General features: G+C 37.0%; 1 non-coding gene across 1 annotated transcript; it reads left to right on the top strand.

The window, feature by feature from the left end:
* The first annotated feature begins 2,201 nt into the window (after window positions 1-2,201).
* TRNAS-AGA (transfer RNA serine (anticodon AGA)) lies at window positions 2,202-2,277 on the top strand. Its single transcript has one exon. It is a non-coding gene; the product is annotated as a tRNA-Ser (tRNA).
* Window positions 2,278-19,317: the final 17,040 nt, after the last annotated feature.

The raw sequence follows: 19,317 nt of genomic DNA, 5'->3' as shown, positions 1-19,317 counted from the left end.
CTGAATGAATGAATTAGTAGATGATGAAATTACTATATTTTAAAGTAGAGTAATATAAGTATTGTGAAAGAAGTACTCACAAAACACTGGGATTCAAAGATAGGCATCTTATGTGGGTGGAAATTAATAAATGCATCATTTGAGATAGCCACTAAATACTCATTACATATATAGAGACATGATTGGATTAAGATACCCCACACTTTCATCCTAATGCATTCTAAAAATGAAGTTTTCACATTCCAATTCCAAAAATGTCTCATGGGTGAAGGAAGAATGTATAAAAGATGATACTAAATTACTGCCCCAACTTGTATTTACCTACAGAGCCTGTGCAGTCATTGTCGCCATCCTTCCTGTCAACAGGGAGAGGGAGCAACTTTTGCTTACATTTACAGATGACAAACTGAAGGTATTTCAAGCCACATGCATGAGTGCAGACCACAGGATCAATGGAGCCCTGCAGAGAGTTCCACAGACACAGCATGAATGACTTAGTCCTTTCCTAACCTAGGAGCTGCTGGTGGGGAATCCTTTTGCTGTTAGTAGTCTCACTTGCCTGTTCACTCTTGGACAGTATGACATTATTTCTCTAGTGTGAGCCCCCTCATTCTGATTGCTACATGCCAGGTTAGACTCCTATTGCTACCCAGAAAATGACAGCTTTTCCACATTGCCTCTGGTGGTACCTCACAGCATTCCCATCACTTATGATCATCAGCTTTAACTCCCCTTTCCACTGTTTCTTTAGCATCTATCTCTGTTGGTCTTCTTCACACTCTTAGCTCAACAGTCCTTGGTGGCAATGGAGTAGGCTTTGATGACAGTTGGCTTGTAGAGGAGGAACTCAGTACTGATGGCTCCTTCTTTCATTTGAAGTTACACACAGTTTTTACTGGAAAAATTAACAAAAGAGATCCTGAACTGGGGTATAGCTTGGAAGTGCCATTCTCTGCATGGCTGGTTCAAGCAAGAAATTTGGGATGACTCCATTTGCTAAGAGTTAGGAATTTAGTACCCTGTGCATCAATTCATCCTTCAAAAGGATCTCATTAACTCTGAATTGCCTATAGGTACTCTGAATATGTGCTATTCTACTGATGCAGGTAGACTATCTCCTTTGGATTTATAGTGAACAACATTGTTTAGACTTCACAAATAATCCATAATTACTGCTTGATTCTTTCCTTTATGGAGATTAATCAATACATATTGATGGGCAAAGAACTTTAGAAATTCACAGTCTAATGTATGAAAGATTGACAAATTTTCAACTGTCAGAGTTTTGTACCCTGTGTATCAATTCATCTTTCAAAAGGATCTCATTAACTGAATTGCATATAGGTATTCTAAATTAGAACATAAGTCTGAATTCTTTATTAGAGCGCAATCAACTAAAGGCATACTTCACTTTCTAGATTCAGTCATTTTGATATCAAGCTTAGGGGCCACACTAAATCTAAATTAGAAACAAAATAAAAATGATAGCCAGAGCATCCAGTAATATTGGCTGAAGTAATATATTTTTAATTAAAAATCTCTTTTTGTGGCCCTGGTCAGTTGGCTCAGCGGTAGAGCGTCGGCCTGGCGTGCGGGGGACCCGGGTTTGATTCCCGGCCAGGGCACATAGGAGAAGCACCCATTTGCTTCTCCACCCCCCCTCCTTCCTCTCTGTCTCTCTCTTCCCCTCCTGCAGCAAGGCTCCATTGGAGCAAAGATGGCCCAGGCGCTGGGGATGGCTCCTTGGCCTCTGCCCCAGGCGCTAAAGTGGCTCTGGTCACGGCAGAGCGATGCCCCGGAGGGGCAGAGCATCGCCCCCTGGTGGGCAGAGCGTCGCCCCTGGTGGGCGTGCCGGGTGGATCCCGGTCGGGCGCATGCGGGAGTCTGTCTGACTGTCTCTCCCCGTTTCCGGCTTCAGAAAAATACCGAAAAAAAAATAAATAGAAAAAATCTCTTTTTGTGATTCATATAGAACATTTATTGATTAAATCTATTTCAGCCATAATAAGAAACAAATAATAATTATTGTTGGAAAGTATAGTTTTTTATTATAAAGATCATCACTGCACATTTTTTTCAGAGATTTTTAAAGATTTCTTAAAACTCCTGTTCTACTCGAATTTAATGAAGTAGATGAAATATGTAGTTGTTTGGTGACTGACAAATAGAATTGTTTTGTCTGTTAAGATATGTTCAGCTTGGCCCTGGCTGGTTGGCTCAGCGGTAGAGCGTTGGCCCAGAGTGTGGAAGTCCCAGGTTCGATTCCTGGCCAGGGCACACAGGAGAAGTGCCCATCTGCTTCTCCACCCTTCCCCCTCGCCTTCCTCTTTATCTCTCTCTTCCCCTGCTGCAGCCAAGGCTCCATTGGAGCAAAGTTGGCCCGGGCGCTGAGGATGGCTCTATGGCCTCCACCTCAGGTGCTAGAATGGCTCCGAATGCAGCAGAGCAATGCTCCAGAGGGGTTGAGCATTACCCCCTGGTGGGCAAGCCGGATGGATCCTGGCCAGGTGCATGCAGGAGTCTGTCTGACTGCCTATCCCCCCCCACCCCCAACTGCTCCACTCTGCTTCTCACTTCAGAAAACACAGACACACACACACACACACACACACACACACACACAGATATGTTCAGCTTGCATAAGTGTTAAGCCCAGATGCCAGCTTATGATGTGAAATTGTGAATAAGGCTCATTTTGCAGGATTTTCATACACTTTAAGTTTTTCCTTTGACCTGTACTGAATGTCCTACTTATATTAGACAGGCCTGTTTGAGTTCTAAATCCAATGGATACTTGCTGAATCTACCCTTTTTTAACCATGTCTTTAGATTGATAAATGCCCTGTATTTCTCTTATAAAAGGCACTAATACCCACAGCACACTAAATGCAAGTATTAGATAGTTATTCCTCATTGTGTTTGTTCACATTTTCTCCTATTGGTGAACTGAATGCTTAATAAGAGTAAGTTGTTTCTTTCCAAACCTTGTTGTAGTATTATAATTATATAATTTAATTTAATATGTTTCCTGATAAATTAGTGTAAAAAAGGAAGTTGTGGGTATTAAAACAAAATGAAAGATTTTTCACAGTAAAAGAGACTGCCAACAAAACAAAAATACAACCAACCAAATGGCAGATGATATTTGTAAATGATATCTCCAACAATAGGTTACTGTTCAAAATATATAGAGGACTCATACAACTGAACAACAAACAAACAACCCAATTTTAAAAAAATAAGCAGAGGACATGAACAGATATCTCTCCCAAGAAGACATACAAATGGCCAACAGATATATGAAAAGATGTTCAACTTCACTAGTATTAGAAAAATACAAATCAAAACTACAATAAGATACCATCTCATACCTGTTAGAATGGCTATTATCAGCAAGACAAGTAATAACAAGTGTTGGAGAGGTTGTGGAGGAAAAGAACCCTATTCACTCCTGGTGGGAATGGAAACTGGCACCGCTATTATGGAAAACAATACGGAAGTTCCTCAAAAAATTAAGAATAGAACTACCACATAACCCAGTAATTCCCTCTTCTGAGCATCTACCTGAAACACTCAAAAATATTTATTCACAAAGATACATGCACCCCTATGTTTATTGAAGAATTATTCAGTGGTCAAGACATAAAGACAACTGAAGTGTTCATTGATAGACAATTGGATAAAGAAGGCTTGGTACATATGTACAATGGAATGCTTCTCAACCACAAATAAAGATATTACCATTTGAGACAACATGAATGGATCTTGAGAATATTATCCTAAGCGAAAGAAGTCAGTCAGAAAAAGCTATGAACCATATGATTTCACTTATATGTGAAATATAAAACTAAAACTCATAGACATAGACAGCAGTAGGGTGGTCACCAGAGGGAAGGGGGTGGGAAGATGGAAAAAATAAAGGGGACCAAATATATGGCAAAGGAAGGTGATTTGACTTCAGGTTGTGAGCACACAATGCAATATACAGGTCATGTGTCATAGATATGTACAATTGTAACCTATATGATTTTATTAACCAATTCACCCTAAAAAATTTGATAAAAAAATAGAAAATAAAATAAATGATGAGCCTTCAAACTCAAAAAATGAAAAGCTAAATGAAATACTTGAGAAATTAAGTAAGGGTAAGTAATTAAAACAATATTGGTCAGGACTCATGTATGGATAAAATAACCATGAATCAGAAAAATATCTTTAAATTTAGAAGGCTTATGTACCCAGATCACTTTACAATTAACTTTTAATTCCCCCCCATTTCACTTTGAAGAAGGTTAAATCAGAAATTATGGTTATTGTGTTTAGGCTATGGTTTGTACAAGAGCAATAGTGGATACTTCAATTAGTGGATATAAAAATAATTGGAAAATATGTATATATGTCTATATTTTAAATTAAAATAAAGGATTTGAAGTGTTTATCACCTTTATGATTTCCCATCTGAAAAGGTTTTTCAACTAACCTGCGACCTCTTGGTCTAGATCCTTTTGGAAAGTAGCTTTATCTAGTAACAAAAACTAAGTCTTGTTAAGAAGATTTACTCAAATAATACTGGGAATGTCATGGAATCCCCGAATGAAGTGAAACATGACCTCAGAAGAGAAAGAAGCAGGGAAGCCTGGGAGCTCAGAAATAGGAATTCCATTTGTGACTCTTCTTATTTCATCTTTGCTCCTGTGGGTCCTGGCATCTCTCAGTCTGTGCCTCTAGACTTAAAAGTTTTAAGTTCCTGGGAAAGAGAAACTGATTCTATTAGCTTGGATCAACTACTCTTAAATCAATCATCTATCCAAAATCAATAATCTATATTTCAGAGGAAAATCTTTTTTTTTTACAGTCATAAATCAAGAAACCATTTTTAGAAAAGAACCATTGTGTATTATAACCCTGCTCCCAAAAAGGAATATTTGAGAATTAGAAATAAATGGAATGAAGTTTAGTGATAAATATATAAAAAGAATGGGGAATTTTATCCAAAACATTCTTTGGAGCTGGTCTCAGAGGTAAGAGAGATTAAAGTGGAGGATCAGGGTATAATCTCTGAAGATATGGGAGGCAGAGAGGGTCACATATATTTAAAGTGGAACTTTTGGAGGGGTAGAATATGAACTGCAAAGGTCTAGGGCAGGGGTCTTCAAACTTTTTACACAGGGGGCCAGTTCACTGTCCCTCAGACCGTTGGAGGGCCGGACTATAAAAAAAATTATGAACAAATCCTTATGTGCACTGCACATATCTTATTTTAAAGTAAAAAAAACAAAACGGGAACAAATACAATATTTAAAATAAAGAACAAGTAAATTTTAATCAACAAACTGACCAGTATTTCAATGGGAACTATGTTCCTCTCACTGACCACCAATAAAAGAGGTGCCCCTTCAGGAAGTGTGGCAGGGGCAGGATAAATGGCCTCAGGGGGCTGCTTGCGGCCCGCAGGCCATAGTTTGGGGACCCCTGGTCTAGAGGTAGGAGACCAAGGAGAGAGCAATATGATGCTGACTGGCTAGACGAGAGAGAGAGAGAGAGAGAGAGAGAGAGAGAGAGAGAGAGCGCTATTTGACATCTCTCTTATGTTAGGAGAGAGATCTAAAGGAGCTTTTAAAATATTTGTGGGGAGGACACCACATAAATATCTGCACCCTCTACTTAAAAAAAAAACAACAAAATAAAATGAATATTATCTTTTAAGGATTTGGTTGTTGAATTAGACGAACAAAAGTGGGTCTCAACAAGGCAGCCAATAATAATGCATGCTAAAATATCCGTAATGTAATACACATTGACTACAATATTTTAGATTTAGCATTGCTTTTGGAAATTATTATTTTTCTTGCTCAAAGGAAAAAAATTATATCCAAACACATTTATTTCATTTAAAGCAAAATAGAAAATTAGAAACTCAGGTTCTAGTTTATTTCTCCAACTAATAGGCCCATAAACTAGTATTTCTAAGCCTCACTTTTCTGACTCATAAAATGTGGTTAATGGATATGAATATCAAATAAACTGATGTATAAATATGTGCAGGAAAAAAACAAAATATTATTCCAGCATAACATTATTAATGAGTTATTGTCCATATACTTATTTATTATAAAACCTAGGCTCCTTAAAAGGTAGAGATAAAATAAAATATATGTTAATAAATATTATTGATAAAGAAATATTTTATTTGTGACCTTTTACTCCCCTCACTCACCTTTATTATTATTTTTTTTGGAAGACCACAAAAATCACTCATTTTTTTTCTCCTTCTTCCCCAACACATTTAGATCTTCAGGAGTTTCTTCCCATACATCACCAGAATCTGACACGCACTTGCCAGTCCTCTTCCTACGTGACCCTGAAACAGACATGCAAGGTCCATTTGTTTCCAGAATGAAGTTACCAATTCTCAATATACATTGATATATTTTCAGCACACCTGGCTGTAGACTACATGGAAGCGTACGTGTGGCGAGCCCATCACAATTTCCCATTATCTTCTCCCCAACTTTATAATGTCTAGAGTATGTTATTATAACCTTAGTATTTTATTCCTTTATCTCTCAGTAAGACCTCCTAAGATCTCAGTAAAGGTTCTCCTGTTAGTTTAGCGAAGAGCTTGGTTTGAGTAACCTCCTGTTTGCTGTTCTCTCCCTGTCTCCACATACATTTCATCTATGGTGTAAAAACTCTCTCTGTATAGAAGAGAATCTGAAAAGCTTATAAAAGACAAAACTAAGGCATCCCAATGCACTCAGCCTCAAACAGATCATTTGTAAATTTAGGAAACTCCTAAAAATACTTGCAATTTTAATTTGTCCTTCTTTCATGCAGAAAAAAAAATCACCTTAGGTCATTTCGACAGTTATAATAAGAGTCTTCTGTGTACCCCGGATGAAAAGGGACATGTAAGAATTAGTTTTTACTGCGCTTTGTATTACAAAAAGATTATAGTTGTTCATAAACTTAATTTATAAAATAACATTCAAAATAAGTTAGTTCTTTCCAGAGAGATTCCCATGGAATGCCTGTAGTTTTAAAATAGTACTCATTGTTTATTGAACTAACTTAAAAGAAATAAAAAGTGATTATGCTTATGTTTTCTTAAAGAAGAAAAAAGTTAGATTTTAATCTATTTGTGTTCTCTTTATGAGAGTATGTTCTAGCTGAGAAATGGGACAAAACAGGAAATACTTCATGATTTTTTATGTGAAAGAGGGAGTATAACTACCACTTCAGTTTAGTTTATAATTCTTCAAGTTATGCCAGCCTTTCATCCCCTCCTGATGGGACACTTCTTAACTTTCATCATACACAGTTATACAAATGGGTATTAACAGAGGAAAAATTACATGAATTATTTATGAAAGCCAAATGCTTTAAGCATTACTATGAAAAGTAATACTTTAACATCTTCTTATCATTCTTTGTGTATAAAAAGCCAACATTTACTTACACTGGGTAAAATGAAATACATGCTTATGCCAAAGTAATTGAAAAAGTTTTCTATATATAATAAATATGATCTATAATATATAATATATGTAGTGAATAAAACTATTTTTTCTGAAAATGTTGTCTCTAAATGTATGTATGAGTGGTATTTAAGGACTGTTTATTTAATTTCTCCATAATCATTCTAATTCCTTTCATATAATATAAATAATCTGAACCACAATCATTAAAATGCTTTTAAACAGTAAAGTTCTATACTAGTAGGCAATATTATTATTACTTCTAAGGCTTATTTATAACCTATCACTGCTTTCTGTATTTTGTGTATTCATTTTTTTGTGAAAATCACTGACAACACAATGAACTTTTCAACTATCACAAACTATGCTATTCACAAGCACTCTAAAAGAATCATTTAGATTTTATTTGTGCAAGTTCCTAATGTGTTATGAGTGCAATGTGATCTTGGTATTTGCTTATCAAAGGAATGCATTAAAATATTGTAGGAAAGGTCATAGGGCATGATGAACTCCATTTTATTACTTCACTTTCTTTTGACTAGTAATTCCACATTCCTCTCTCTTCTGGATTTTAACAATGAAATAAAAGTTTTCAGTCTACTGTTTAGCAGAAGATGGGAGAATTTCAACATGAACAAGACTTCATTTTAAAGATGCGATTAGTGAATAGCCTGCATTTTGATACTTTCAGATCTTTTTAGGCAGGTATAATCAATGAGTAGCTTTCTTGCCTGATGGCTATTATTTTATGCACTATTATGGAAAATCAATTCAGCAGATATTGATTGAATTTGTATGTATGCTTCTGAGGTGATCCTTCAAAACAGCTTCTTCTATCTAGTCTTTTCTACTGTTTTGTCTTCTGCTCTTGAATTACTCTGCTCAAGGTTCAATGTCCCAGTAAAGATGATTCAATTGGCCAAACATAAAGGAAGCTGTGAAAAGAGGAACTTAAACATGGTGATAAGACAAAAGTTTAGCAGAAGGAGCCAAACTCCTATCTTTTAAAGGTAAGATAGGCACCTGGATTTATCCCCTAAATTTGCAACTCATTAGGGAACAAATAATACCCCAAAATAATGGTGTGTAGTAAGTAAAGAGGGATAGGAAATTGTCTCTATAGTCAGAAAGCCGACATGGAATAGGTGGAAATTTAACACAGCTTTCAACAAAGTGTCTGTTTTAGATGGGCAGAAAGCAAGCCAAAAGCTTTTCAAGAATGAATCAATTTGAATTACTAATATTCAATTTCTCATTTTGTTAACAATCTACTAGGAAAGATAGCCATGAATTAATGAATCACAGAGGTTATATAGTATTGCAAACTTTGAGGACTATTTGGGTCCCATTAGTGAAGCTACTTTGTAACATGAGGGAAATTCACAGTATTGTAAATAAGCATGTAAGAAAATTACTTTCTTCAATCATTTCTCAATTAAAATTTTAGTTGTGTCCTTGTTATGTGACCTGAGCAAATGTTTTAAATGCTCTGACTTTTCAGTTTCTAATATAAATATATAGTATTCATATCAGGGATTGATTAATATATAGAATATAATAGATTAAAATTTATTTATAAAAGTATACTTTCAATTACATCCCTTGCATTAAAAGAAATAAATGCATTCTGAAATTCAAAAAACCCAACAAATTGAAAATTCTGTCATTTTATAGGGAAAAAAATAGCCAGACAATTCAATATGAAACACACATGCATAATGCAAAAATAAGACTGAAGCTTTAATATTTCAAAAATAGCTTTCTGTAGTCTTCTTTTAAAACTAAGATTATATTCTTAGAGATTTGTATAAATGCTGTTTATACTTTTCCCAGTGTTTTGTAGGCCAATAAAAAGACAACTAATTTGCCATCATCAATTATACCAGATTTCCTAGTTTTAAAAAATTGAGAGAACAAAATATATATAGTTCTTTCTTAGTTTTCTGCACTAAGGAAGCAATGAAATGGATACTCCAAAACAGCAGATAATGTAATCAGTGCCTATTTTCATTGGCTTAGCAAACCTTGGAGAATTATTAGTCAAACCAGCTTTGCATGAACTGGATCAGTAGCTGATAGTTTGGTTATGTGATATGATTTGTGAGAGCAAATCCAAAAGTGTCTCTTTAGTGTCCAAAATACCTGAAAATAGCACCAAACTTATTGGAAGGCCTGTTTAAGAATTAAAACCTTAGTCTGACCAGGTGGTGACACAGTAGATAGAGCATTGGCCTGAAATGCAGAGGACCCAGGTTTGAAATCCTAAGGTTGTCAGCTTGAGCTCGGGCTTACAGCTTGAGTGCACGGTTGCTGGCTTGAGCGTGGGATCATAGATATGACCATGGTCACTAGCTAGAAGCCCAAGGTTGCTGACTTGAGCACAAGGTCACTGGCTTGACCAATGGGTCGCTGGCTCAGCTGGAACCCTGGGGTCAAGGCACATATGAAAAAGAAATCAGTGAACACTTGCTCAAGTCAGCGACCTTGGGCTCAAGCCAGCGACCTTGGGCTTCAAGCCAGAGACCTTTGGGCTCAAGCTAGTGACAATGGGGTCATGTCTATGATCCCATGCTCAAGCCAGCGACCCCTCACTTAAGCTGATGAGCCCATGCTCAAGCTGGATGAGCCTGCACTCAAGCCGGAGACCTTGGGGTTTTGAACCTGGGTCCTCCATGTTTCAGTTCAATGCTCTATCCATTGCACCACTGCCTGGTCAGGCTCATTGAGAGCGAAATCAGCACGTTACAAACCCTTTAACAGTAGTATTTCTATATTATATTTTGATAACTGAAAAAAGTTGTTACTTAGACTTTATTAATTAAGAGAACAAATGCATAAACTAGACTATAAATTCAGGCAGAATGTAAAATCCTTACAGGTTTCAATATTAGAAAAAGTCTTGTGGGGAATCATTGGTCAGGCCTTGAAAGTTGGAATGTTTTACGTGTTTTGTTAAAACCTTATAGGTCCAATACCTCCACTCCTCTGTCAAACATGATGAGCTGTTTAAAAAGGCTTTCATTTTCACAAGGAGATCCATTAATCTCCTTAAACATAGAAAAGGCAAAAACATGAAGGATGAGAATGAACTCTAATGTAAATACTGATAAATATGGCGACAGCTGTAGCTGAACAGCTATAGAATTGGCTTGAGAAATGAAGCCTCTGTAGTAAACACATGTACACACTCACACACTTTGGATTTATTTATGAAACACCATCTTCTAAACACAGAACCTTGCACTGCAGAAAAGGCAATTAAATAGAACAGCATGAGGTTGTCAGTCACTTCAACAACTAACAATAGCATCTACTATCAAAGCAAATAATGTCAATGTGCAAAAAGGTACCTAGCTATCAAAGCAAATAATGTAAGCATGCAAAAGCAAAGAATTCTCTGTATCAAATGTCACCATTTTTGTGTTTTTGCATATGCTTGATACTATATCAGTTATTCTGATATTTGATATGGAATTGATTATTATTATTTCTTAGATAATTTGTTCATAGTGTGAAGCTTTTAAAAGAGTTTGAAACTATTTTTTCTTTTCTTTTTTTTGTTGCTAGTGCTGTACGAACAAATGGACAGTCACAGCTTATCATCACTTAGAGATGCATGTGCATGCTGCAGTTTACTGAAACATGATTGGCTGCTACATAAATCAATCCGATAGAGATCGGTTCCATGAAGAAGAGATAAATCATTAGCCAGAGCTTTTGGAATGTAATTCATTCCAGATAGTGATTATTGATGATTTAATTTTAGCCGTACATGTACATGTCTAGACCATGATTTTATATAAAATGTTAATGTAGAAGAATATGTTCATTTTAAAAGTCAGTATAAAGAAAGCAATTAGAAGTTTACATGCAAAACTGTTAATGAAATGGCAGGATTGAGATGTCTAAAGTTTTATTTCCTAAGTGAATTAGAAAGTAATGTTTCTCAGGAAAATGTCTTAAATATTTCCTCAAGACATAGCAGCATAAAGAGGTAATCCCAAACCTCATTTGACTTCTCACACCCAGATGACCGAGGCTCAGGAACACTCTGGACATACATTTTCTGCATCTTGACGTCCATTTTCACTGTTTTTTGTGCCCCTGACCCACCACTTCTATTCATTTCAATTCAAGAGCTTTGAGAGGGGTCTTCATAAGAAAAGATCTTGTGTTCCAAAATTCACTGTTTGTTTTATATCATGTAAGTAAGTAAGGAGTGAGGCGTGTTTAATGGTGCTAAGTCCAGAACTCCAGGAGGTAGTGTCATGAGACTGGCAAAATCATGTTCAAAAGTGGACCAGCTAGATGATGCGCAGGGGCTTGTCTTTAAGGGACAGTGGGATATTACTTAGAACTTAACAGAAGGGAAGAATTAAGTATATTACAGAATTTCCAAGGAAAGTTATATACCCGGATGGGAAAAATACCTTAAAAAGCTATTGGGGATGGGGATGAGCTGGCCAGATAACAAAAGTTCATCACCAGAATATCTTCTCAGAAATGTCTTTGATTTACTGAATGAGCTATTCAAGTTTGGGTTAGAGGTAAAACCTGCCACCAGTAGAAATCTCCCTTCTTAATCTTTTCCTCATGAGGTCCTACTTTGAATACATGTGAAAAAATATTTTAACTATACTGGTTTTCAAGGGCACCAAATTATTGCCCTTCCTAAATGCCTGTTTAAAGTTTCTGGGTAATAGGACATATGGAAGCACAATGGCAGACCTCAGAGAGTTTTTATTTTGTGTCTCTGGTCTGTTCCCCTGGCTAACCCAGAGTTACTCATCCTGTTTTTTTCTAATCAATCTCTAGCCTTTAACAAGGAAATCGATTTCACTGTGGAGATACAGTATATTAAAAATCCTAGTTTGAGATCAAGTTTGTAGTTCTTTTTCATCTCTTACCTCTCCATACACAACCTCTTTAGTTTTGCTTTTTCTCCCAGATGTGTCACCATCGTTTCTAATTCCTAACAGTCCCTCAGTATGCACTCTCTAGGGTCTAAAGTGATCAACCAGCCAGTCTCCACAATCCAGTTCTTACCTTTTATACCTGCCCCTGTGTCTCCGCCAATCACTTTTTTTTTCATTCTATGTGATGTCAAGACACCCTAGGTACTTCATTTTAGTCATTAACTCCCCAGTGGACCAGGGTACCCAGGTTGTTTTAAAATTAATGACTAAAATACAGAAATATCCTGCCTTTTAATCCCACAATTTACTCTTCCCCCCATCTTGATTACACTAAGATAAGAAAAGATTTTATTCTAAAATAGAAAATTGGAAGCATTAGAGGAAGACACTGGCATATGTGATACTATGAAGAGTTATATTCTTTGCATCTCACGTCAGGCAGTCACAAGGACTTGAAGGTCTTGATTCCAGATAAGGAAGAAGTAAGCCATCCAGTAGAACATGAAGAAGGGTGGTATGTCTGAGGTCGCCAGTTCAAAACCCTGGGCTTGCCTGGTCAAGGCACATATGGGAGTTGATGCTTCAGCTCCTCCCCCCTTCTCTCTCTCCTCTCCCTCTCTGTCTCTCTCTCTCCCTCTCTCTGTCCTCTCTAAAAATGAATAAAAAAAATTAAAAAAAAAAAAGAAGGGTGGTATGTGTTGGTGCGTGCGTGTGTGTGTGTGTGTGTGTGTGTATGTGTGTGTGTGTGTGTGTATGTGTGTGTAAAGGAGAGGTGTTTATTTGGGAATCCCCATGGAAATGTACACATTCTGAGGGTAGTCTGACAAACTTAATATTCTGTCCTATATTTCCATTCTTTCTTTCTGTTTTTTCCTTGTAATTTCTTTCCTTCTATTCTCTCTAAGCCTTCATTAAAGTTTTGTTAACTATCTCATTCTGCTATTGACTGTGCTGTAGGGAATAAGGAGATAAGCCCATGGCTACATTTCATACAAAAGGCAAATGGGAGTAGAAATGGCTTTAGGGAAGACAGATTCCTGCAGGAAGAGGTTGCTGGCAGAAGGGTGTGGCAGAGACAGATGGCTCTCAGAAGGAGAAAGTGACTCTCAGCACACGTTCTTGAATGTAAAAGCAATTTTTGGGATTCCCACAGTTTCTAGAGCACAAGAAATTGCCAAAAGACCAAGATGGGGTTCTCAGACTATTGTATAGTCATTAAAGGGAAGGGTGACCCCTGGAGGCCAGAGCAGCCTACAGCTAGAGCTTACTTCCTGCACCAATTCCAAGATGCACTCCTTGGTAATAATCAAAATGCCCACCCTTCCCGAAATGCAAGCTAAGCATTTTGAAAATGCATTATTTTATTAGACCATCTTATTGAATTAATGTACAGTTAGAGCTCAAGAAATAAATGCAGACTTAGCAGTGTTTATCCTCCCAGGCATCAGCTGTTGATGCTCCTGAGCAGCAGATTCAAGCATCCCCACTTTTCTTGAAGAAACCACAAAACAGTCCCAATGACTTGAATGTCCTTTTTCTCCAACTCCAACTCTCATCCACCACCAGAATGACATCTGTTTGTTAATACCGTGCATTTTGAATGAACAGTGCATTTGCTAGAGTTAAATGTTTTTCTCCAACAGTCCAGTGACTAAGATTTGTCTTAGCGAGATTTGAAGGTATTTCATGCTTTGGTTTCTCCATCAAGCTTACTGGAGGAGAATTCTCTGTGTTATGGAGACATGCTCTGTTCTGAAACCTCACAGCAAGAAAATTATGTTTTCAGCCTGATCTCAAGGCCTATTGGGAGCTGATGTGTTCATGCTGGAGCAGAAGCATTTTCAATAGCTCTAGTGACACGAAACTGTGCCCAAGCTTGCTGGGTTATCTTTGAACCTTTGACAAATACATTAGTCTCTTTTCAGAAAACATTCTCAATTTCTCAGTTCAGAAATAGCTTTTGTCTCCTTAAGTACAAGTTACAATCCCCAACTGCTTCACAACATATCCTGTGATCAAAAGTAGATTTTTTCCTATGGCTTGACTACTGAAAAGGTCTTCTTTCTTTCCCCTCATTTATACATTAAAATAAGTAGCATGGTTCATTATGCAATTTCTAATGGAAATATCCTCTGAAGAGCAAACCATAAAAATTATTTGGTTAGTTTTTGATTCAAGTTAGCAGGCTATCCTATGAAAGTAAAATGAATTATTTTAAAAATAATTTAGATTATTTTAAATGTATAATTTTATTAAAAAGTTTTTGGTTACTGCATCTGCTTAGGCATCAAATACTCAGATAGTGATGACTGTTCCAGAGTTAAAAAATCAGAGCAGAAGTTGTCATTTTTTGTGATTGGACTTCATGAAAGACTCTATGAATGCTACAAACTTCTTCTTAGTGATATTTTACAGATTGCTTTTAAAAACCCCAGAGGGTAAATAGTATTCTCAAAATAAACAGAAAAATGCTGACTGTGTCAGATTTAGCTGCTGAAAATCAAGCTGTTTTAAGATTTGGAGTATCAAGGGTCATGGTTATAAACAACACTGATTAAAAGAGTGAGAGAGAGGGAAAGAGAGAGAGTAAGAAAGTTATAACCAAAAAAAGTGTAGTTGCACTCTGAATATAAGTAATAAATATGTTGACCTTGACAAGATAGGAATGAGATATTTATGCAAAAATATAAAATAAAAATAAGGCAAAAATAAACAACCAAAAACAAAACCCTGAACCTCAAAAGTACTTGAAAAAAATTTTAGAGCATATTTAAAGCCGGAAATGAGTCACTTTAACTTCATCTGTTTTTGGTTTCAAAAGGGGAGAAAGGTCAAAGCTTCTTTGTTTTAAGTGAGTTGGTCACTACTTCTGAAGTGTAACATGATAGGGTTCAGGGCCTTTAATGAAACAGGCATTTCCCAGACACCCAAAGCTGTATGAGAGTCCTCAGCTGTGTCAGGCCAAGAACTGGGCTACAAGAAGGTGACTTAAACAAAGGCTAGGCAGAGCATGACCCTTTCTTGACTTTCATATTTAGGTAGCTATTTTTATAGCAAGCTCTGTAAAAAATACAGTACAGAAATGGGCCACTCCTCTTTATATTTTATACAGTATCATGCATTATAGACCCATAACTAAATCATTTGTTCCATTCATAACTAGGCACTAGGCACAGAACTATGCATTGTCTATGTTGCCCTGATGCAAGTGCTGTGTTTTTGTTGTTGTTAAGCCTAGACAAAGAAATAAGTTAGGAAACCATTCTCATTGCTAAGGATACAGTGCTAACTTCTAAAAAAATTCCATGCTTTAACCCGCCTGGAGTCAGCATTCTACTGCAGTACAATCTGCTTAAAAAAGTATTGGGGCTGAGGCCGACTGAGCATGTGGATTTCAAAAAGTGAGTGTAGGCTCTACTTTGAGTTGGGGAGGCCCAAACCTATTGCCTTTTTCAGCAGGAAGGAGAAAATGGATCCTTTTCCATGACTTCCCTAAATTTGCCAAGGCAAGGAGGTCTAGACAGAGGGGAAGAAGTCTGGCACACAGAAACAAAAGTAAGAGCTCAGTGAGGATTTCCGTTGCTGTTTCTGCAGGTGGGGGGCGGCTGTTCTCTTCTACTTTATCTGGAAAGTGCTGTTTCACATACATCTCTGACCTGCAGGCTTGTTGTTCCTGACTTTGACTTGACACCCCTTTCCAGCTTGCTGTATTCCTGACCTTGCTTCCTATGAGCAATATATTCACTCTGGGTCATCGCTACCATGGCTATCACCATTTTGCTTAATGGCTGGGGTTTGATGTTTTTGACCTTGAGTTGAACCCAATAATGAATAACTTCTCTATACTGGTTCAGCAGCTGAATTATTACGTATTCAATGGCTAGAAATGCAGCCTCCAAGGGAAGGGGGTGATATTGAGTTGTAGGTTCTTGAGCTGGAGATATTCCGGCCTAGATTCCTGTTCACAACAATGCTCCAAACTTGTGTTTAGTATAAGGACAGATCCTATCTAAAATTTTATAGGACTTTCTCCTTCTACTCCTTTACAAAGACAGAGAAATGTTTCCCTACTATTACATCAACTCTTTATAATTTATCAAGATTTTCCATATATATTATTTCATTGGTTTTACCACAACCTCGAGAACTTATTATTAGAAGAGAAATTATTATCCCTAAAGTTATACCACTCACAGGTGGCAGGTCTGGAAAAAAATCTATGTCCTATTTGTATCTGGTACCAGCATTCTTTCTACCACTCCATGCCTCTATGTCTCTCTCTCGTTGTTATTATAAGAATAGTCAACTCGGCCCTGGCCGGTTGGCTCAGTGGTAGAGCGTCGGCCTGGCGTGCAGAAGTCCCAAGTTCGATTCCCGGCCAGGGCACACAGGAGAAGCGCCCATCTGCTTCTCCACCCCTCCCCCTCTCCTTCCTCTCTGTCTCTCTCTTCCCCTCCCGCAGCCGAGGCTCCATTGGAGCAAAGATGGCCCGGGCGCTGGGGATGGCTCCTTGGCCTCTGCCCCAGGTGCTGGAATGGCTCTGGTTGCAACAGAGCGACGTCCCGGAGGGGCAGAGCATCACCCCCTGGTGGGCAGAGCTTTGCCCCCTGGTGGGTGTGCCGGGTGGATCCTGGTCGGGCGCATGCAGGAGTCTGACTGTCTTTCCCCGTTTCCAGCTTCAGAAAAATACAAAAAAAGAAAAAAAAAAAAGAATAGTCAACTCATAGTTGCAGAGTTTTAGAGCCTTATAAAACCTTAAATATTGTCCAATGTAACATTATTATTATTATAAAGGAAACATTTTGCTCTGAAGTAAAGAAGTGGCTTACACAGAATTATTGGTAGAAAACACTATATCTTCTGATTTTAAATAACATATTTATGTGCTAAAATTAAAAAAAAGAAGAGAGATTGAGACAGAAACTAACAAGGTTTAGGAGACAGTAATAAAGGAATGTTTAATATAGCCACTGGTTTCATGGTAGTAGAATTCAGTAAAGGCTAGATTCTGGTATAAAGAAACTTCAAACTTCTTATATTTTTAACTACAGAAAATATGAACAAAGGCTAAGTTTGTAATCATTTTTCTTAAAAAGTTTATTCCTTATGGTTCTTTTAAAAATATCATTTTATCTTTAAGGCATTGTTGGTGATATGAATGACTAAGACATATCTCTGCTCTCCAAGGGCTCTGTATCATAGGGAATTGTGGCCATTTTAAACCATGGCCACAAATTCTTTGAAAATCTTTTCACCAAAAAACACCAAAAGGTGGGATCTGTGTCTCTCTCTCCATAAATCTGGATGAGCTTTTGACTGCTTCACAAATAATGGCGATGCTAGAAAACTTCTTAGTAATGTAAGACTATGTACTTGATGACCTGAGCTGACATACAAGAAGCTCAACAATAAGCACGAGGCTGCCAGGCTAGAGAAATACCATGCATACTCCGCATGCAGGCATTAGCACTCCTGTTCACAGTCCCATCTAAACCTAATCTTCTCACAATCCTTACCAATGCACCAGAATGTGAGTAAAGTAATCTCTAAATCTCATACCAGTCCACCTAACACTGACTCTGTCAATACACTATAAAATAAAGAGCCACCTGTCCAAGCCATGTTCAAATTCCTGATCCATAACAAACATGAGACATAACTAGATAGTTGTTATTTGACTACAAAATTTTGTGGTTTATTATATAAAATAACAAGTCCAGGAATATAATAAATATTAAGAATTTCAGAAATAATAGAAAGCATTATCTTAATTTATAGGAGTTTATAATTTATTTAGGTTGAGGAGTAAAAATCATTCATGAAGCCATTAGAAATCAATACAAACTAAACAAGTCAAGGAGTCTTAAGAAAGTGAATTTTGGAGAGACAATAGAACCAAGTAAGGGAGCAATTCAAGAGAGAGCAATGCGATATTTAGTGAGTGTTAAAGCTACCATTAGTAGTAATAATGACAACTAGCATTTATTTAGCACTTAATACGAGCCAAGAACTCTACACAGTAGTTTATATATTACTTCATTTATCTTTTAATGAACTTTTAACGTATGCATTATTATGCCTTTTGTACCTGGAAGGAAATAGAACAGTTTGCCCACAGTAACACAGGAAGGGTGGGTGGTGGGACGACAGCTCAAATGGGTTATGATTGACTCTGAGGTTCATGATACTAACTTCTGTCTACACTGCTCCTCTGAACTTACCTGTGGCCAAAGTGAGAAATACAGCTTAATTATATCTATAGCTCAGATAGAGGACATTATTTCTACTAACAAACTTCAAAAAAAATTTGTTAGTGTTCTAGATCAGGGGTTGGGAACCTATGGCTCGCGAGCCAGATGTGGCTCTTTTGATGGCTGCATCTGGCTCTCAGACAAATCTTTAATAAAAAAATAATAACGTTAAAAATATAAAACATTCTCATATATTACAATCCATTCATTTCCTACCACTCATGTGCATGGTTGCGTTTGGCTGGAGCCAATCACAGCTGTCCTCCGGGACAACACCAAATTTTTATTGCATAATGCATAATGTACACGGGTCATTGTATGGCTCTCACGTAATTCCATTTTAAAATATGTGGTGTTCATGGCTTTTTCAGCCAAAAAGTTTCCCGATCCCTGTTCTAGAGCTTTAATAAGTCAAAAATGAAATGTATTTTACCGATATTTTAGTTTATAATATAGTATAAAGCTGATGGTTAAAATTATTTTACAAATATTTACAAAAAGCCATATAAAGATATGGTTTTTTAATCTAACATTTAAAAATCTTCAATCATTTAGTCTCATCCTTCTCTCAATAATCTCCTTTTAGAAACATTCGTAAAGGTCCTCCACAGGGGATTTTCTTCTCAAAAACAGAAAACACCCTTGTTGTATAGCTAAATGCAGGCTTGGTTA

This window comes from Saccopteryx leptura, chromosome 4 (assembly GCF_036850995.1).
Source record: "Saccopteryx leptura isolate mSacLep1 chromosome 4, mSacLep1_pri_phased_curated, whole genome shotgun sequence".
NCBI lineage: Eukaryota > Metazoa > Chordata > Mammalia > Chiroptera > Emballonuridae > Saccopteryx > Saccopteryx leptura.
The sequence above is the reverse complement of the archived record's forward strand: the minus strand, read 5'-3'. Positions and strand labels throughout refer to the sequence as shown.